The sequence below is a fragment of the Microcebus murinus genome, chromosome 15, assembly GCF_040939455.1.
Source record: "Microcebus murinus isolate Inina chromosome 15, M.murinus_Inina_mat1.0, whole genome shotgun sequence".
NCBI classification, from domain to species: domain Eukaryota; kingdom Metazoa; phylum Chordata; class Mammalia; order Primates; family Cheirogaleidae; genus Microcebus; species Microcebus murinus.
The window spans coordinates 31720735-31737320 of record NC_134118.1 but is presented as its reverse complement, the minus strand read 5'-3'; the positions used below and the strand labels follow the sequence as shown (position 1 = coordinate 31737320).

At 37.4% G+C, this 16586-nt stretch overlaps 1 protein-coding gene across 5 annotated transcripts in view; it reads left to right on the top strand.

Annotated features, from left to right (window-relative positions):
- The window catches only part of FNIP2 (folliculin interacting protein 2), a 117761-nt gene that overhangs the window by 33152 nt on the left and 68023 nt on the right, over nucleotides 1-16586 (top strand). The gene's annotated exons all lie outside the window — the stretch shown is intronic.

The following is a 16586-nucleotide window of genomic DNA, read 5'->3' as shown; positions in this document are numbered from 1 at the left end:
GTTTGAAACTTTATTTCAAAGTCTCAGATAAATTTTTATTTAACTCACTAAATACCACGGAGATGGAATTGTATTGATCTGACAGTTTTTCAAAAGTGCTTCTAAGTAGGAGGAATGGGGTCATTGTGGGGATGTGCAGAGTCAGAAATCTTGCTTTTTTAGAATAGGTATAAACATGGAATTTTTTTCTGTGATTCTACTACCCATCTACTTTCTTCTTAACTTTTCATTACCTCTGCTGGAATGGTTACATCCTTGTCTTTTGTTAAAGCTTGAACAATACTCTTCACGGTAATTATCAGGAAAAAAAGTTGCAGTCCTGAAGTACTACCAAAGCTAGTGGATGGGGCACAGGACTGGGAGTTCTCATTTCATAGTCTGCATGGTGGGTGGCCAAGTGGTGCTTTTCTGGTTGAAGGCCAGGGTGGCAAGAAAGAGAGCCTAGTCTTCCTCCTGAAAAATCTTTTTCATGAGAAGGATGTATTATGATCAACTAATTTTAATAATGTAGCTTGTCTAAAGAGAGTAACAGTGTACTTGCTATTTTCTTTTAGGTTGATTTTTTTTTTTTTCATCCACTTTAGAAGGGTTCATTAATTTTATTAGTAGTAGAACTTGAAACACTATTGTAAAGAATTTTATTGCATACAATAAAAAGGAAAAACTCTTTGAGAATGACATTTCATTCCAAAATCTTATGTAGATAGATAGTAAGGACAGCCAAAGGTTAAGCACTGATTCTCATGATAAGTGTAAAAGTAAGTTTCTAAATTTGTCTAAATTTTTTTTTCTTGCAGAAATTTTCTCAAAATTAACATGTCTCATAAACTATTTATCCCATACATATGGTTCCTGGTTTTGTTAAAAATAACCAGGATATAGTTTATGTCATGTAAAAGTCTTTATCATTTTTTAGTAGAACCTTAACAAAACGAGATAGAGTCTGCCATAGGATAAGAGCCCAGTAGCTTGGAGAGTTAGGGAGAAGTGGGGAGGTCATTTTACAAATGTTGGGTCACATGCTGTTCACTCAATTAAGGAGATATGTTTGTAGAGGAAGAGGTGATGATATGCAATAGTAGAAAAATAAATTTGAGTGTTCAGATAAGAATTTCACTTTTATAATGTCTGTTTTTATCTGTTTCTCATCAAGAAAGGGCAGCTGAGTGATAGGAGAGAGTAATGATCCTGATCCCCCACCTCTGCCGCCCAAGGAGACTCCCAGTCCTGGGCTAACAACTTGACTCTTTGGTGTCTTGCTCTCAACTATTAAGCTATGTAGTTGGCTCAGATTATTTTAGAAAATCTTTCTTCTCCTGAGATTCTGAGATATAGTATTAGAACCTTCTGTATCCCCTATTTTTATTATTCTGTAGAATTCTAGACCCCCAAATAGGTATTTAGGGTGAAGGACAGGGAATGAGTGTCCAAGAAGAAAATAATATGCAGGGCCATACCAATATTTTAAAACCTTCTAAAATTTTTAGAAGGTGAACTGCTGCTTCTCACTTTGAATAAACTTGCCATTTGATAGAATTGTGATCATTTTTGTTTAAGCAGCAATTAAAACTTAAAATGTTTTTATATCTGTGATCCCTTTTCCCTATTTTCTCTTCCTTTAGATTTACTTCTCTAATGCTGACTTTTTTTTTTTTTTTTAAGAATTTTATACAATGGTGACATATATTTGTCAATTAATTAGAATTCATCTCTGGTCAGACCAGTTGTCTTGGTAGACCTTATCTGCTTTCTCTTCCCCTTCCTACAATCTTGAAAGCATATTTGTTATTTGCAGTATTGTGTTTGGTTTCCAGAATTTCTTTAGGACTGGGGCCAACTTGAAGGTAAAAGTGAATTATTGACAGGAGCTTGCACTGAAGGATCTGGCTCCAGGGTGCTCACGAGTTATCTGTTTGTCCAAGTCATGTGGCAGTTAGGTAGGGCTTCCAACTCCCTTTTTGCTCTTGGGTATGTTAAATTAGTAGTTTCAAGTGGTCTTCTTAGTTGACCACACTGATAAGCAGGGTTTGTTTGTTTTTGGTTTTTTTTTTCCTCCTTATGACTTTAGAGTTATTGAAAAGATGAAGAGAAAGATTCCGCAGGAACAGTAGAATCATGTTGCATGCCTAATCATGGCCACAGTGTAAAACTAACACAGTTCATTGCAGAAACAAACATTTTGATCATCTCATAGTGGTTCATGTGGCATGAAACATTTTAAGACAGAATGTCCTCTTTATCTTCATTTCCATTCCCCCTTGTAATGGCAGATACTGGGGTTCAGTTCACTTCACAAAATTTCAGAGTCAACAAAAAACTATAATTCAATGAAAGGCATCTTAGATGGTTTGTCATTAAAAAAATTCCTTGCTAAAACTCACTTCAAATCTAGTAACTCTGAAATATGATGCTGAGTATATGGTACAGTCTTCAAATAATTGCTTCCAATTTTATTTCTTAAAATACTGACTATAGCAAAGCTGCTAACAACTTTTGTTTTTTTTTTTCAAACTTTCCCAGTAAATTAGACAAGTACATAGGGTTGTTTATATGAGAAATCTGGGAATATTAGCTAAGCCTATTTGTGAATCATTTCTCTGATGGCAAGAGAAAAATTGCCATAATCTTGTCTTTAAAATATACCCTTTATACCCTGAAGAGGAACTGAAACAAAGCACTTCAGAGTCAATTGTGCTTTACAGTTTCATATCTTGAAATTTGCATTCAGAAGAAACGCTCTGTACTGCTTTAGAATCACCAGCATGGAAGAAGCAGGCGGATTAATGAGTGTAGATATCTGTCTTGTTTATATTTATATGAACTAATTCTATTTAAAAAGGAAAATCTTTAAATTGTCTGTTGTGGTTGCTTAACAAGAAAGTACATAAACCAGGGTATATTTTCACAAAGTAAACTGCTTTACATGGATAAGCTGGCCATGATTTTTTACTACAAGTCTTTATTTATAGCAGTTAGGATTACTGACTAGGAAATACAAAAATAGTCACAGATTTAGAGAGAGAGAGATGCTAAGGCAACGGACCAAAGAATTCTGAAGATTCCAGTAAAAGGTCATTTAAAAAAAGTATGACGCAGGTTATAGGAATGGGAAGAGTATTTTCCACTGCGTTCTGCACGTAGAAACTGAAAACCATTCTACTTTGATAATACTTAATAGTAAATGTAGCTGTTGGACAGGTTGAATGAAGTGGGTAGAGAAAAAAACGAAACCCTAGTCAGCTGATGGTCTTGTGCTTTGTGACAGCTTCACCAGGAGGTTGTAAATTGCTGGGTGTGACTCTTTCAGTTGCATTGGGTATTGCTGTCACAAGCTCTTCTGCCCTTCCTGCATTCCTTCCCTTTTTACTGATTTTATGTGCCATGAGGATTTTTCTTTGACTAGTTAGAAGAGTTTATTTCCACTGGTTGATGTAATTCGAGACTGAGTGAATAAGTGAAGGATTACAGTGGTGATTTGGTATTGCTGCGGTATCACGTCTGATTTAGGATTCAAGAACATTCATCTTTTCCCTCTGAGGATACATCACGTCCTGGGAATAAATCAGAGCAGTCTCTGTATAGGGGATTTTCATAGAAGCTGACAACTGACATAAACTTTTGTCTGGGTTGTATTTGGGTAAGCATGGATGATGTAACAGGGTAAAGCACTGTTGTTAGTCACCATAACTAATTGTGTCCAGAATGACAGCGTTCCAGACAGAAGACCAGGTGACTCCAGCTCTGGGGTCTGCAGGCCTGTCACTGGGCAGCTTCTGAAGCCGTTTCCCCTCCAGTTCCTGCTCAGCTCTGTGCTGACCTGGAACACTCACTGCACTGTCCACAATTCCTGGTTCTCCTGTCATGATTCCTGTTGTGAGTCAGGCTCCAGCTTAGCCTTATCCTTTTATTGTTATAGTAACAAAAGCTGAATAACTGCTGAACAGTGATGTAGCAAGCCCTGGTGAGAATTGGTGAGAGCAATAACTTGTGACCCATCTAAGATTATAATTGAGCTCCCAATCAAAACTCATCGAAGGGAGTCTCCAGTCTGTGGGCTGTAAAAACACCAAGGTCTCTAGTAATTCTCTCTCCTTTTATGGGGTCCCAAGGGGATGTGTAGGTATCAGGTATGCATACATCCATCAGCCTTCCCATCTTGAGGGGTTTAAGAAAGGTTAGCAAAAAAACTCAAAACTACTTTCAGGTCTTTATGTAACAGATGTGAATAAAAATTCTTTTTTCTCATTGTGCCACATCTGTTCACTTTCGTGCCTCACCCTGCCCAAAGGCCAAAAAAGAACTTAGTAAAGTTCAGCTATTTTTTTCTACTTACTAATTTTCTTTCTTTTTCTTTTTCTTTTTTTTTTTTTTTTTTTTGGAGACAGATTTTTACTTTGTTGTCCCAGCTAGAGTACCATGGCATCAGCCTAGCTCACAGCAACCTGGAACTCCTGGGCTCAAGCAATCCTCCTGCCTCATCCTCCTGAGTTGCTGGGACTACAGGCATGCACCACCATGCCTGGCTATTTTTTTCTATATATTTTTAGCTGTCCAATTAACTTCTTTCTACTTTTGGTAGAGACAGGGTCCACTCTTGCTCAGGCTGGTCTCAAACTCATGAGCTCAAACGATCCACCCGCCTCGGCCTCCCAGAGTGCTAGGATTACAGGCATGAGCCACTGCGCCTGGCCAAACTTTCTTTTTTTTTTTTTTTTTTTTTTTTTTAATTCAGCTCTCACACTTAACATTCTAGACTGTAGAATCAGATACAGTGGAAGGATCTTTGATTTGGGGATCTTCTCTATCCTGATTTCATGATCTGGGGGTCTTCTCTGCCTTGAAGTCACTGTGTCTTTGGGAACATCGCCTCATCTCCCTTTTCCAAAAAAATTAAGTGGTAGACTAGGGACAGTGGTCCCCAAATGTGTGAAGTGTTTTTAAAAATGTAAGTTCCTGAGCCACAACTTCAGATCCACTGGTTCCTGGAGGTAGAGCCTCTGAAATTTTGTTGATTAACTCACACACATGCACATACAGACACACACAGATTCGGAGGTAATTCTAACAATAAGCCAAATCTGAGAACCACTGACTAGGCGGTTTCTGTGGTCCCTTCGAGCTCTAACATGCCGACTACCTGTCAGTGACCCATGAGTCCCAAAGTTAGAGAAATGTGAAAATGTGGCCCTGGGTAATCAAGGGAGTCAGAACTATCTCACTGGTGATCTTTTTTTCCATGTGAGGGAGCAAGCCATTTGGGTATTCGAGGAAGTACGTTTTCAGAGGGAACAGCAAGTACAGAGATCTTAAGGCAGGAACATGCCTGGTGTGCACCCTAAAATGAAAAATATTGCCTGAGGGTGAAGATGATTCCGATTCAGAAGGTAAATGATCCTTCGTGAGAATGTGAATCGGGTGGAGGCGTGCTGTTAGACCTGTCTAGCAGCTGCACACCATGCTGAGAGAGGGAGGCAGAGGTTGCCTGCCCATTAGGTATTAGACCTCTCCCATCGTCCCTTGCTTGATTGAAAAAACTCCAATCATTATGTTGTTTCTTTGTATGTAAGCATCGTTCTCTCTTTGCAGTAACTGATACCTTAGTGTGAACTATTTTTATGGGAACTTTTTCCTCTGTTGGTAGGAGAAAGACCACATGAGAGGATTAGGCGCACTCTGTAGAGCAGTGTGTGAGGACTGACCTCCCCTTTCCAGCTGGGTGGATAGAACAAGGGCTTATAACCCTGCTGAAGCAGGGGCAGACTTTTGATGGCTACATCCAAAGCTCAAGCAATGTGTTCTCGGTTCTCATCCTCACGGGGCTTTTCTAGAAAACTATAACAGACCAAAATGATCTTCAGAGAATCATCCTATCACTATTTTAAAACAGGTGCTTATTCCTGAAAGTTCCTATATTTAAAAAATTCCCTTGACAGTTGAAACTTTTTTAAAAAGTTTTTTTCCCTTTTAAATAGACTATTTTTTAGAGCAGTTTTAGGTTCACAGCAAAATTGAGCAGAAAGTATAGAGTTCCCATATACTCCCTGCCCCTACACACTCAGAGCCCTACTGCCGACATCCCACACCTGAGTGGTACATTTGTTACAATTGAATCTATATCGACATATCATTATCACCCAAAGTCCGTAGTTTGCATTAGGGTTCACTCTTGGTATTGTACATTTTATAGGTTTTGACAAAATTATACTGACCTGTAGCCACCGTTCATACAGGATAGATTCACTATGGTAGAAATGTTCCATGGCTTGCCTGTTCTTGCCTCCCTCTCCCCTAACCCCCAACAACCACTCATCTTTTTACTGTCTCCATAGTTTTCCCTTTTTTAGAATGTCGTTTGGTTAGAATCATACCATATATAGCCTTTAGGTTGGCTTCTTTCACTTAGCAATATGCATTCAAGTTTCCTCCATGTCTATTCATAGCTCGATAGTTCATTTCTTTTTAGCACTGAATAATATTTCACTGATTATCTCTTCACCTACTGAAGGGCGTCTTGGTTGCTTCTAGTTTTGGCAATTATGACTAAAGCTGTTATAAATATCTATGTATAGGCTTTTGTGTGGACATACGCTTTCAACTCATTTTGGTACATACCAAGGAACACTATTGCTGATAAGGTAAGGGTATGTTTAATTTTGTAAGAAACTTTGAGTCTTCCAAAGTGGCACAAGCAATGAATGAGATTTCCTGTTGGTCCACATTGTCACGAGAATTTGGCATCGTCAGTGTTCTGGATTTTGGGCATTCTAATGAGCATGTAGTGATACCTCATTGTGGTTTAATTTGTATTTCTCTAGTGACATATGATGTGGGGCATGTTTTCATATGCTTATTTGCCATCTATATCTTCTTTGGTGAGGTATCTGTTAAGGGTCTTTTACCCATTTTTAAAATCAGATTGTTTTCTTATTGTTGAGTTTTAAGTGTTCTTTATTTTAGATAACAGTCCTTTATCAGATACCTCTTTTGTAAATATTTTCTCCCAGTCTGTGGCATGTATTCTCATTCACTTGACAGTGTCTTTCTTAGAGCAGAAGTTGTTAATTTCGTGAAGACAAGCTTATCAATAATTTGTTATATGCCTTTGGTGTTGTATCTAAAAACTCTTCACCATGTCCAAGCTCATCTAGATTTTCTCCTGTGTTTATCTTCTGTGAGTTTTATAGTTTTGCATTTTACATTTAGGTTTGTGATCCACTTGGGGTTAATTATTGTGAAGGATGCAAGGTCTGTGTCTAGAATCATTTTTTGCATCTGGATGTCCTGTTGTTCTAGCACCATTTGTTGAAAAGGTTATCTTTGCTCCATTGTATTACCTGTGTTCCTTTGTCAAATATCAATAGACTTATATTTATGTGGATTTTTTTCTAGGCTCTCTATTCATTTCTATAGATTAATTTGCCTATTCTTTTGCCAGTGCCACACCATCTTGATTCATGTAGCTGTATAGCAAAGGTTGGTTAGTATAATTCCTCTGTCTTTGTTATTCTCCCTTAAATAGTGTTGGCTAATCTGGGTCTTTTGCCTTTCCATATAAACTTTAGAGTAAGTTTGTCAATATCCACAAAATAACTTACCAAGGTTTTTCTGTGGAAAGCAATATGGAGATATGTCAAAGCGATACAAATAGATCTACCATTTGATCCAGCAATTCCACTACTGGGCATCTACCCAAAAGATCAAAAATCACTTTATGAAAAAGACACCTGCACTGGAATGTTTATAGCAGCACAATTCACAATTGTAAAGCTATGGAAACAACCCAAGTGCCTATCAATCCAATTCATGAGTGGATTAATAAAATGTGGTATATGTATACCATGGAATACCACTCAGCTTTAAGAAACAATGGTGATATAGCACCTCTTGTGTATTCCTGGTTAGAGCTGGAACCCATTCTACTAAGTGAAGTATCTCAAGAATGGAAACACAAGCACCACATGTACTCACCAGCAAATTGGTATTAACGGATGAACACCTAAGTGGACATATAGGAGTAACATTTATCCGGTGTCGGGAGGGTGGGAGGGGGGAGGAAGGGAGGGGTATATACAACCACAAGGAGTAAGATGTTTAACATTTGGGGGATGGACATGCTTGAAGCTCTTACTTGAGGGGGGAGGGGGGACCATGGGCATTGTAAGTAACCTTAACACTTGTACCCCCATAATATGCTAAAATAAAAAAAAATAATAACTTACCAAGGTTTTGATTGGAATTTCATTGAGGGTTTAGATCTATTTGACAGTATTGAGTCTTCCTGTTCATGAACGTGAAATATTCCATTTATTTAGTTCTTTGATTTTTTAAATCCGAGTTTTATAGTTTTCATCATAGATCTTATACTTTTTTTTTGTTTTTTAGCAGAACATATGCTGAAGTCACACTGTATGCATAATTCTGTGTTCTGCTTTTCAGTCTTAACATTATATCACCAGCATTTTTATTTTTCAAATGGGTCATGTTTTTACACCTCAGAAGGAAATGCAAAGGAAGGCCCTGGAAGGCAGAGGATGTTACCTTGACTTGTTTGCTACTAATCTTAAGGTGATAAGTGTGTGTAGTGGAGTTGGAAGAACACAGAATTTTGAGTCAGGAGACATTGGTTTGAGTCTTGAGTTTACCACTTATTAGTTACAACCTTGTTAAAGTCTCCTAACTTCTATGTAGAATAGATTATTTAATTCTGGCTCTCATAGAACATGTATGAAGGTTGACTCAGGTGAGTTCTGTACAAGTGTTTGGCAAACTCTAAAATGTTAGGCATTTATTTGTGTATGTGCTGTGCAGCTCTGACTACCATTCTTCCCCTGCCTATATCCAAACACCAGACCTGGAACTGGTGTTTCTAGGCTCTATGGGAATTAGGCAGTAAAAAAAAAAAAAAAAGGCAGATATTTATTATGGTATTCATAGAAATCCACTTGATACAGTATAGAACAGCAATCACAAACTGAAAACTATAAATGGGTTTAATAAATTAGAAGAGTAGTTGTTTTTAGAGAGAAACTTTCTCCTGTCCCTTCAGGGAGGCAGGGGATGAAGAAGGACAGTAAAATGTGGTATATGAATGCTGAGAAGAAAACTCAATAAATGTCATTGTCTAAGGCCGAACTACATATTTGAAAACTGAATCTGAATGCCTTGAATTCATTAAGGTGGTTTCCCTGTAGGAGTTCACCCACTGCTTCATGCTTCAGCTACCAAGAAGTCTCTTAAAAGAAACAGTAATTAAGAATGTTTGTCTTAAAGCAATAATAGATAATAGGGTGTTCCTGTTACAGTCCCCATCTTTGTTGTCTTTAATTTTTCAAGAGACAGTACAGTCACATAGTTTGACATTCAGAAGGCACAAAGTCATGGCAAGTATTTAGAGTATACCTGTTGAGTTTATATTTAATCATCACAACAACACTTATAGGAGGTGAAAGATCTCTACAAGAAGAACTACAAAACTCTGAGGAAAGAAATCACAGAGGATACAAACAAATGGAAAAGCATATCATGCTCATGGATTGGTAGAATCAACATTGTTAAAATATCCATACTATCAAGTGATCTACAAATTCAATGCAGTCTCCATCAAATTACTAATGTCATACTTCACAGATCTAGAAAAAATAATTCTATGCTTCATTTGGAACCAGAAAAGAGCCCAAATTGCCAAAGCAATCTTAATTAAAAAGAATAAATTTAGAGGCATCACATTACCAGACTTCAAACTGTACTACAAGGCTATAGTAACCAAAGCAGAATAGTATTGATACAAAAATAGAGAGATAGACCAATGAAACAGAACAGGGAACCCAGTTATAAAACCATCTACCTGTAACCAACTGATCTTCAACAAAGCAGATAGCAATGCACACTGAGGAAAAGAAGCCCTATTCAATAAATAGTGCTGGGAAAATTGGACAGCCACATGCAGAAGAATGAAACAGGACCCCTACCTCTCACCACTCACAAAAATTAATTCAATATGGATAAAAGGCTTAAATCTAGGGCATCAAACCATAAGAATTCTAGAGGAAAATTGTAGGAAAAACACTTCTAGATATTGGCCTGGGTAAAGAATTTATGACTAAATACCCCAATGACAATCATGGCAACAACAAAAATTAATAAATGGGATTTGATTAAACTAAGAAGCTTCTGCACAGGTAAGGAAACAGTGGAGCAAATAGATAACTTGCAAAATGAGAGAAAATACAAGCTATAGATCCAATAAAGGGTTAATATCCAGGATTTACAAATAACTCAAACAAATCACCAAGAAAAAAATATAAACATCCCTATTAAAAAGTGAGCAAAGGACATGAACAGAAGCTTCTCAAAAGAAGAAAGACAAATGGCCAATAAACATATGAAAAAATACTCAATGTCACTAATTATCAGGGAAATGCAAATTAAAACCACAATGAGATATCACCTTACCTCAGTTAGAATGGCTTAAAAGTCCAAAAACAGTAGATACTAGAGTGGACTTAGAGAGAAAGGAACAGTTACTAGTACAACTCCTATGGAAAACAATATGGAGATTTCTTAAAGAACTAAAAGTAGACCTACCATTTGATCCAGCAATGCCACTACTAGGTATCGACCCAAAGGAAAAAAAGACTTTTCATCAAAAAGACACCAGCACTCAAGTGTGTATTGCAGCACAATTCACAATTGCAAAGATGTGGAATCAACCCAAGTGCCCATCAATTCATGAGTGGATTAATAAAATGTGGTAATGTATATACCATGGAGTACTACTCAGCCATAAAAAGATAAATTAATACCTTTTACAACAATCTGGATGGAACTAGAGACCATTCTCCTAAGTGAAGTATCTCAAGAATGGAAAAACAAACACCATATGTGTTCACTGTTAAAATGGAACTAAACAGTGAGCACACATATGCACAGAGGGAAGTAAAACTCAATGGAATTCAACCAAGGGAAGAGGGGAAGAAGAGGGGAGCAAAACCCTACCTAATGGGTACGATGACCACTATTTGGATGATGGGCACACCTGTAGCTGGGACGCCAAGCATTATAAAAATGATCCATGTAATCTAAAACATTTATACCCTCTTAATTTTTTGAAATTAAAAAGAAATGGAAAAAAAAAGCCATTTAAGAGATTTGTACTATTATCCACATTTTGCAGGTGAGGATGTTGAGGAACAAAGAGGTTAGGTAGGTAACTCCCCAAAGTCACATAGCCAGGAAGAGGCAGAGGTGCCTAGGTCCAGAGTCTATATTCTTTCTCACTGTGCTATTTTGATGGATGTGTATAACATAGTACAGAGAAAGACTTTCCCTTTGCTCTGTAAAGAGCATATAGCAAAGAGTCTTCTGCTTTCTTCTATACATCAATAGCCCAGGTTTCTATTCCAGAGACAACTAGCGTTAACAATTCATTGTCTGTTTTTCTAGAGATACTCTACACATACATAATCAAATCCAGAGTCCCCTATACCCAATTTTTTTCTTTTTCTAGACATAGGGTAGCATTCTATATACAATGTTTTGTACTTCTTTTTTGCCAGTTAAAATGTCGTCTTGGATTTGATATTATGTAATTACATAAGGAGCTTCTTCAGTTTTTGTTGTATCTATATAATACTCCACCGTTTGGATGTACCGTCATTTATTTAATCATCCTATGTTGACAGTTTGTTTTTAGTCCTTTGCTATTCCAAACAGTGCTGCAATAAATATCTTTTTGTACATAATCTTTTGCACCCGTGCAAGTTTGTCTGTGGGCTTAATTCCTAGAAGTGAAATTACTGGGTCAAGAGTATGTGTGTTTGTACCCATTACTCTTTTAGAGATAATATTTTACAACCAAAATTAGATGATAATTTATTTTGGCTCTCTCATTTTACAAATGGAGGGACATTACACAGAGAATCATGCTTTTGACCTCTGGAAACTGTTAGGAAAATATATTACCTTATCTGCGTATAATTTAATTAGCTCTAGAATTGATAAATATATAAGGCAATGTCTTGAATATTTACTTTGAAATTCATTCGTTATTATTTAATACTATATAGTTTCTGTGGAAATGGGGAAGAGGATGGGAAACCTTACCTTCAGGAAGAAATATGAAATCATGTTGATGCAAGTTACCTATTAGCAGAGCAGTTACACATTTCAGTAATCCAGGTATATAATAGTAAGTCTTGACTGCTTTGGTTAAGCTGACAAAGGTATAAAAGAATTAGTTCAGTAGTGATTATTGAATTATGTATGCATGGGGATGAACAGCAAAGCTCTTTTTTTTTGGTCAGTGGCTTTTTTTTTTAAGTACTGGTGGTTTCTAGTTTATAGATATCAGATGATAATAAATATGCTCATTTAAGAATTAAAGGAACCATTTTGGGGAAAATGGGCCATACATAGAGATTCTGTGGGTTTTTAAAGGAGAGAAAGGAAAGAAACTATTAATAACAGTAGCAATAAAATTGGAAAGCTAGCAAAGGACAGAATCTTGGCTGGGACAATGACCTGCCCACTCAGTGTCCCTCTTGCCTCGAAAGCACTTGTACTTTTCTCCTTCAATTGTCCTTAGCACCTTTGAAAGTTCTATTGATTAGAGATGTGTTTATATTAGAAGCATGCTTATCAAAGTATAGGTTATATCTGGAATGGTTACAGGATAGGTACCATGTAGCAATGTAGGTTAATAAGATTGCTTTCCTTTTAGTACCTGGCTAGGATCATCTATTCTGAATTATACTATGCACATTTAAAATAAATAACTTGGTATTACAGTGTGTTAAAGTTGGAAAGACCAGACCTTTAGGGACTTTAGCCCCACCCCTTCATTTTATAGAGGAAGAAACATCGCACTAAGTGGTAAAGGAGTGTGACTGGATTCAGGCTCTGGATCCTGCCTCCAGCCCAGGTGTTCTGGCTTCAGTGCAGTGCTCTGCTGTTCTGTCTGTGCTATGGTGGCCTCAGGGCAAAGGGGTGTGGGGACTGCAGCTGTGAGTGCCACACACAAACTTTACCTATTTTAGAGTTTTACCTAGCATGACCCTGAACTCAGAAAAGAAGGAAGAAGTTCTGTCTTTTCCCCTTCTGTGCTTCATTAGCTGCCTGTTCATAGAGCCCAAACTTCAGGCTGTATTGTGACTCACACTATAATGTTTTGTCACTGCTCTGTGAACACAGTATTTCAAGACTTATGTGGTTTTCACTTGTGACCTTTGCTACCATTTATAGCATTGTTTCAGTGGCAGGGAGTGGGGGAAGGAAGCTCAGAGTTACAAACAGCCTGCTTAAACTTTTGACTGTCATTTTTGTTAGGGATCAGTTAGATTCAGGAAAATGTGGGGGATCAGAAAATTATTTTTCTAGTCTTCTGTCCCTTACTTAGACATGGTAATCATTGCGTCAGTCAACATTCCTTTATCTCATAATTTCAAAATCCTAAAATCTCTGGAAAATGTTTTGGAATTGATCTGAACTGATGCAAAGCTATTTATAGTCTCTATCTAATCCACTTGGCATAAATGTTCATAACTCAGGCTGGTGAAATATTAATTTGTTTGATGTTGGGGTTTGAGCATAGCTCAGACCCCTGGAGCAAGTATTATGTAATACGTGGTATAAGCATCTTTCTAATTGCTAAAAAAATGTCTGAATTCTGAAACATGTACCCCCAAGGATCTCAGTTAAGGGATTGTGTATCTGAGTTGATCTTTGAATTATGCTTTACAGTTTCATACTTGTTCTCTGTTTTTTCCTGGCAACCTTGCAAGATAACGCAGATACATTTTGGGAAGCTGACTGCTCAGGTTGGAGCTTTCCTAAAGTCACCTGGGTTGAAAGTGGCAGAGCTAGAGCTGGAAGCCCTTTTTACCCTCATGGATGCTAAAACATGTCCCCGGCATCACATCCTCTGTGACTCGCACCATCCCTTGCCTCTCCATGTGGACTTGACAGCAGGTTCCCTGTAACACCCTACGGACATTCATCTCTGTACCTGTAATGGCATAATTCACTTATTTATGCTTTGGCCATTCCATTTCAGATTGTAAGCATTTTGAAGTGAGAACTAGATCTAGTTAATTTCTGTTCCCTGTATCTTCCATGGTGCCTTTGTCAAGTGAGATGCTCAAAAATGTGTGGAAGGAATGAACTCAGAAGTGTGCTTTTGGACTTATGTTCCAGTGCTCTTTCCGTGCCATGCTATTGATTATACTCATTTATTCTTTCGTTCCACATGTTCTTTTATAGAAGGATAAAAGGATTTACCCACTTTCTTAAAGACAGAAAAATTGCACCAGCATCCAACATCTGTTGGTAAAATAACAGTTGGATACATTTAATTGGAATAGTTTGTAAACTAATATTACATTATATATTAAAGCTTCTGATGAGGACGGAAATCTTTAAGCACATTTTACTGTAATCTTGATCATAGGACGGCAACTTAGTGGTGAATTTTCATGCAGTTCCTCTGAAATTACACCAGGCGATTCATGCAGGAGAAGAAAGACAGTCAACTAATTTGCAGTATGCTTTTCCTATTAGCTATCTTTCTGAGAACACTAATGTAGCAAAAAATAAATGAATTCCAAATATATTACTGCCATCTATTTACATAATGTTTTTCTTGAAATAAATAGCTTGTTACTGGGTGGGAAATAATGTATATTTTATGCTGACAGGGTGAACTCTGATTGCCATCTCAAGCATATTTTTCCCTTTTCTTCCACCCCCAGTCTTCCTTTATTGTTACAGACATTTGAGCCTCTTCACTCTTCTTGAGCAAACATTTAGAGAGATTTCTGTTTGAGTTTAGAAACTTTTTTTTTTTTTTTTTTTTTTTTGAGAAAGAGTAAGGAAGCAGTGAGGGTTGGCAGAAAAAAAAGAACAGAGTAGCTGGAAAAATACCACATAAATATAGTAAATTTCCTAGGAGCAGGGGTAATGGTTTGTTCACTGCTTTATCTCAGTGCCTGGTAGAATGCTTTGCACACAGTAGGCAATCAGGAACTGCTTGTTAAATGGGCAGGATTTGCCAGTTTTTGTTGTGATAATTTGTTTTGTTTCATCTTACCTTTTCTTGGACTGTTTAAAGTTCCCTATCATACCTGACTCTTTGAACATGTACATTCTTGGACCATAAGACTGTTTTTTAAACTCTTATTTAAAATTATTTTTTGATTATATAGGGTTCCTTGCTTACTGTGAGACCAAGAGGGAAAATGTAGATCATGCTTTTCAACATGGGGATACTCAAGTCCATTTCTAGTCTGGTTCCTGTAAAAGTTCAAGGGCAGGACCAAACACTAGCACTGGTCTTGGAGGATATAGCAAATCACCTTGTGAAAATATGTACAACTACTTCTCTCTTCCTTGTTGCCTATTACTCCTTCACATCCTAGATGTACAAGTCAGTACTACCTCTGCGTTTGCCCTGAAAATGGTCTTCTCAAGCTACTTTAGTTTTCTTCCTAAACCAGGGCAGATCATATCATTTTTTTCCTTGAATACTTCAAATTGTCACACCATGGGTTGAAAAACAAAATATGCATTCCTTGGCATAGCATTTAAGATCCCCCACAAGTAGTGCTAAAGTGTCTTTCCAGCCTCATTTCCTCTGGGTGATTCTTCTGCAGTAGACACATTCCAAGTACCCAGTGATATTGTGCCATTTGCCTTTTTGTTAGTGCTGTGCCCTCAGTCTGGAGTGCAACCCCTATTCATTATTCCTTCTGTGTCTTTGTCCAAATTTCCTCCTCCTCATGAGGACACCAGTCATTGGATTAGGGCACATACTGATTCAGTATGACCTCATCTTAACTTGATTACATCTGCAAAGATCCTATTTCCAAACGAAGTCATATTCCTAGGTACAGGAATTAGGACTTGAATGTATCTTTTTGAGGGACATAATTTGAACCACACTGCATGGTTATAGCTATTTTAAAGAGAATTCTGTTTTCTGTATCTTAAATCATTTAAACTATTGCTTGTTGTTTTCAGGGAAGCAATTCAAACTTTGGTTACTTGCTTTCTGCTCTTGAATCGTTCCAGAAATAAGACCTGGTTTAGTTCTACCCAGGTAAATCTTAGCATCATAGAATTTTAAAACCAAGAAGAGTTCATGTAAGTCATTTTATTTAACTTTTACAGTAAGAAAAGGTAGACAATTCATCTGATCATATTGTGTCTGAAGTCATAAAGTAGACATAGAGTGGACAAATAATACACTCTGCATTCTCCAAGGACAGTTTTCTTTCTTTGCTTTCAACAAAAGCAGAGAGGTGAGACAGTTCCGATTAGAATATGTTTCTCTGAAATGGTCAGATATTTTAAGGCAGAAGTCCCTGGTTTATTTTCATACTTCTTTCAATCATGCACAGTTGCCTGTAGTCATACAGAGAGCTGTCCTTAGTAAAACACCAGGAACCGTGGTCAGTGCTCACAGAAGCTCCCCAGTAACTGTTGGCTCGATGGAGAAGTGAACGTGAATATGAAGAGAATATATGTGGCATGTGACTGCTAATAACTCAAGCCCTGTCTATTGGGGATGGCAGGGAAAGACTGGAAGTGTACTT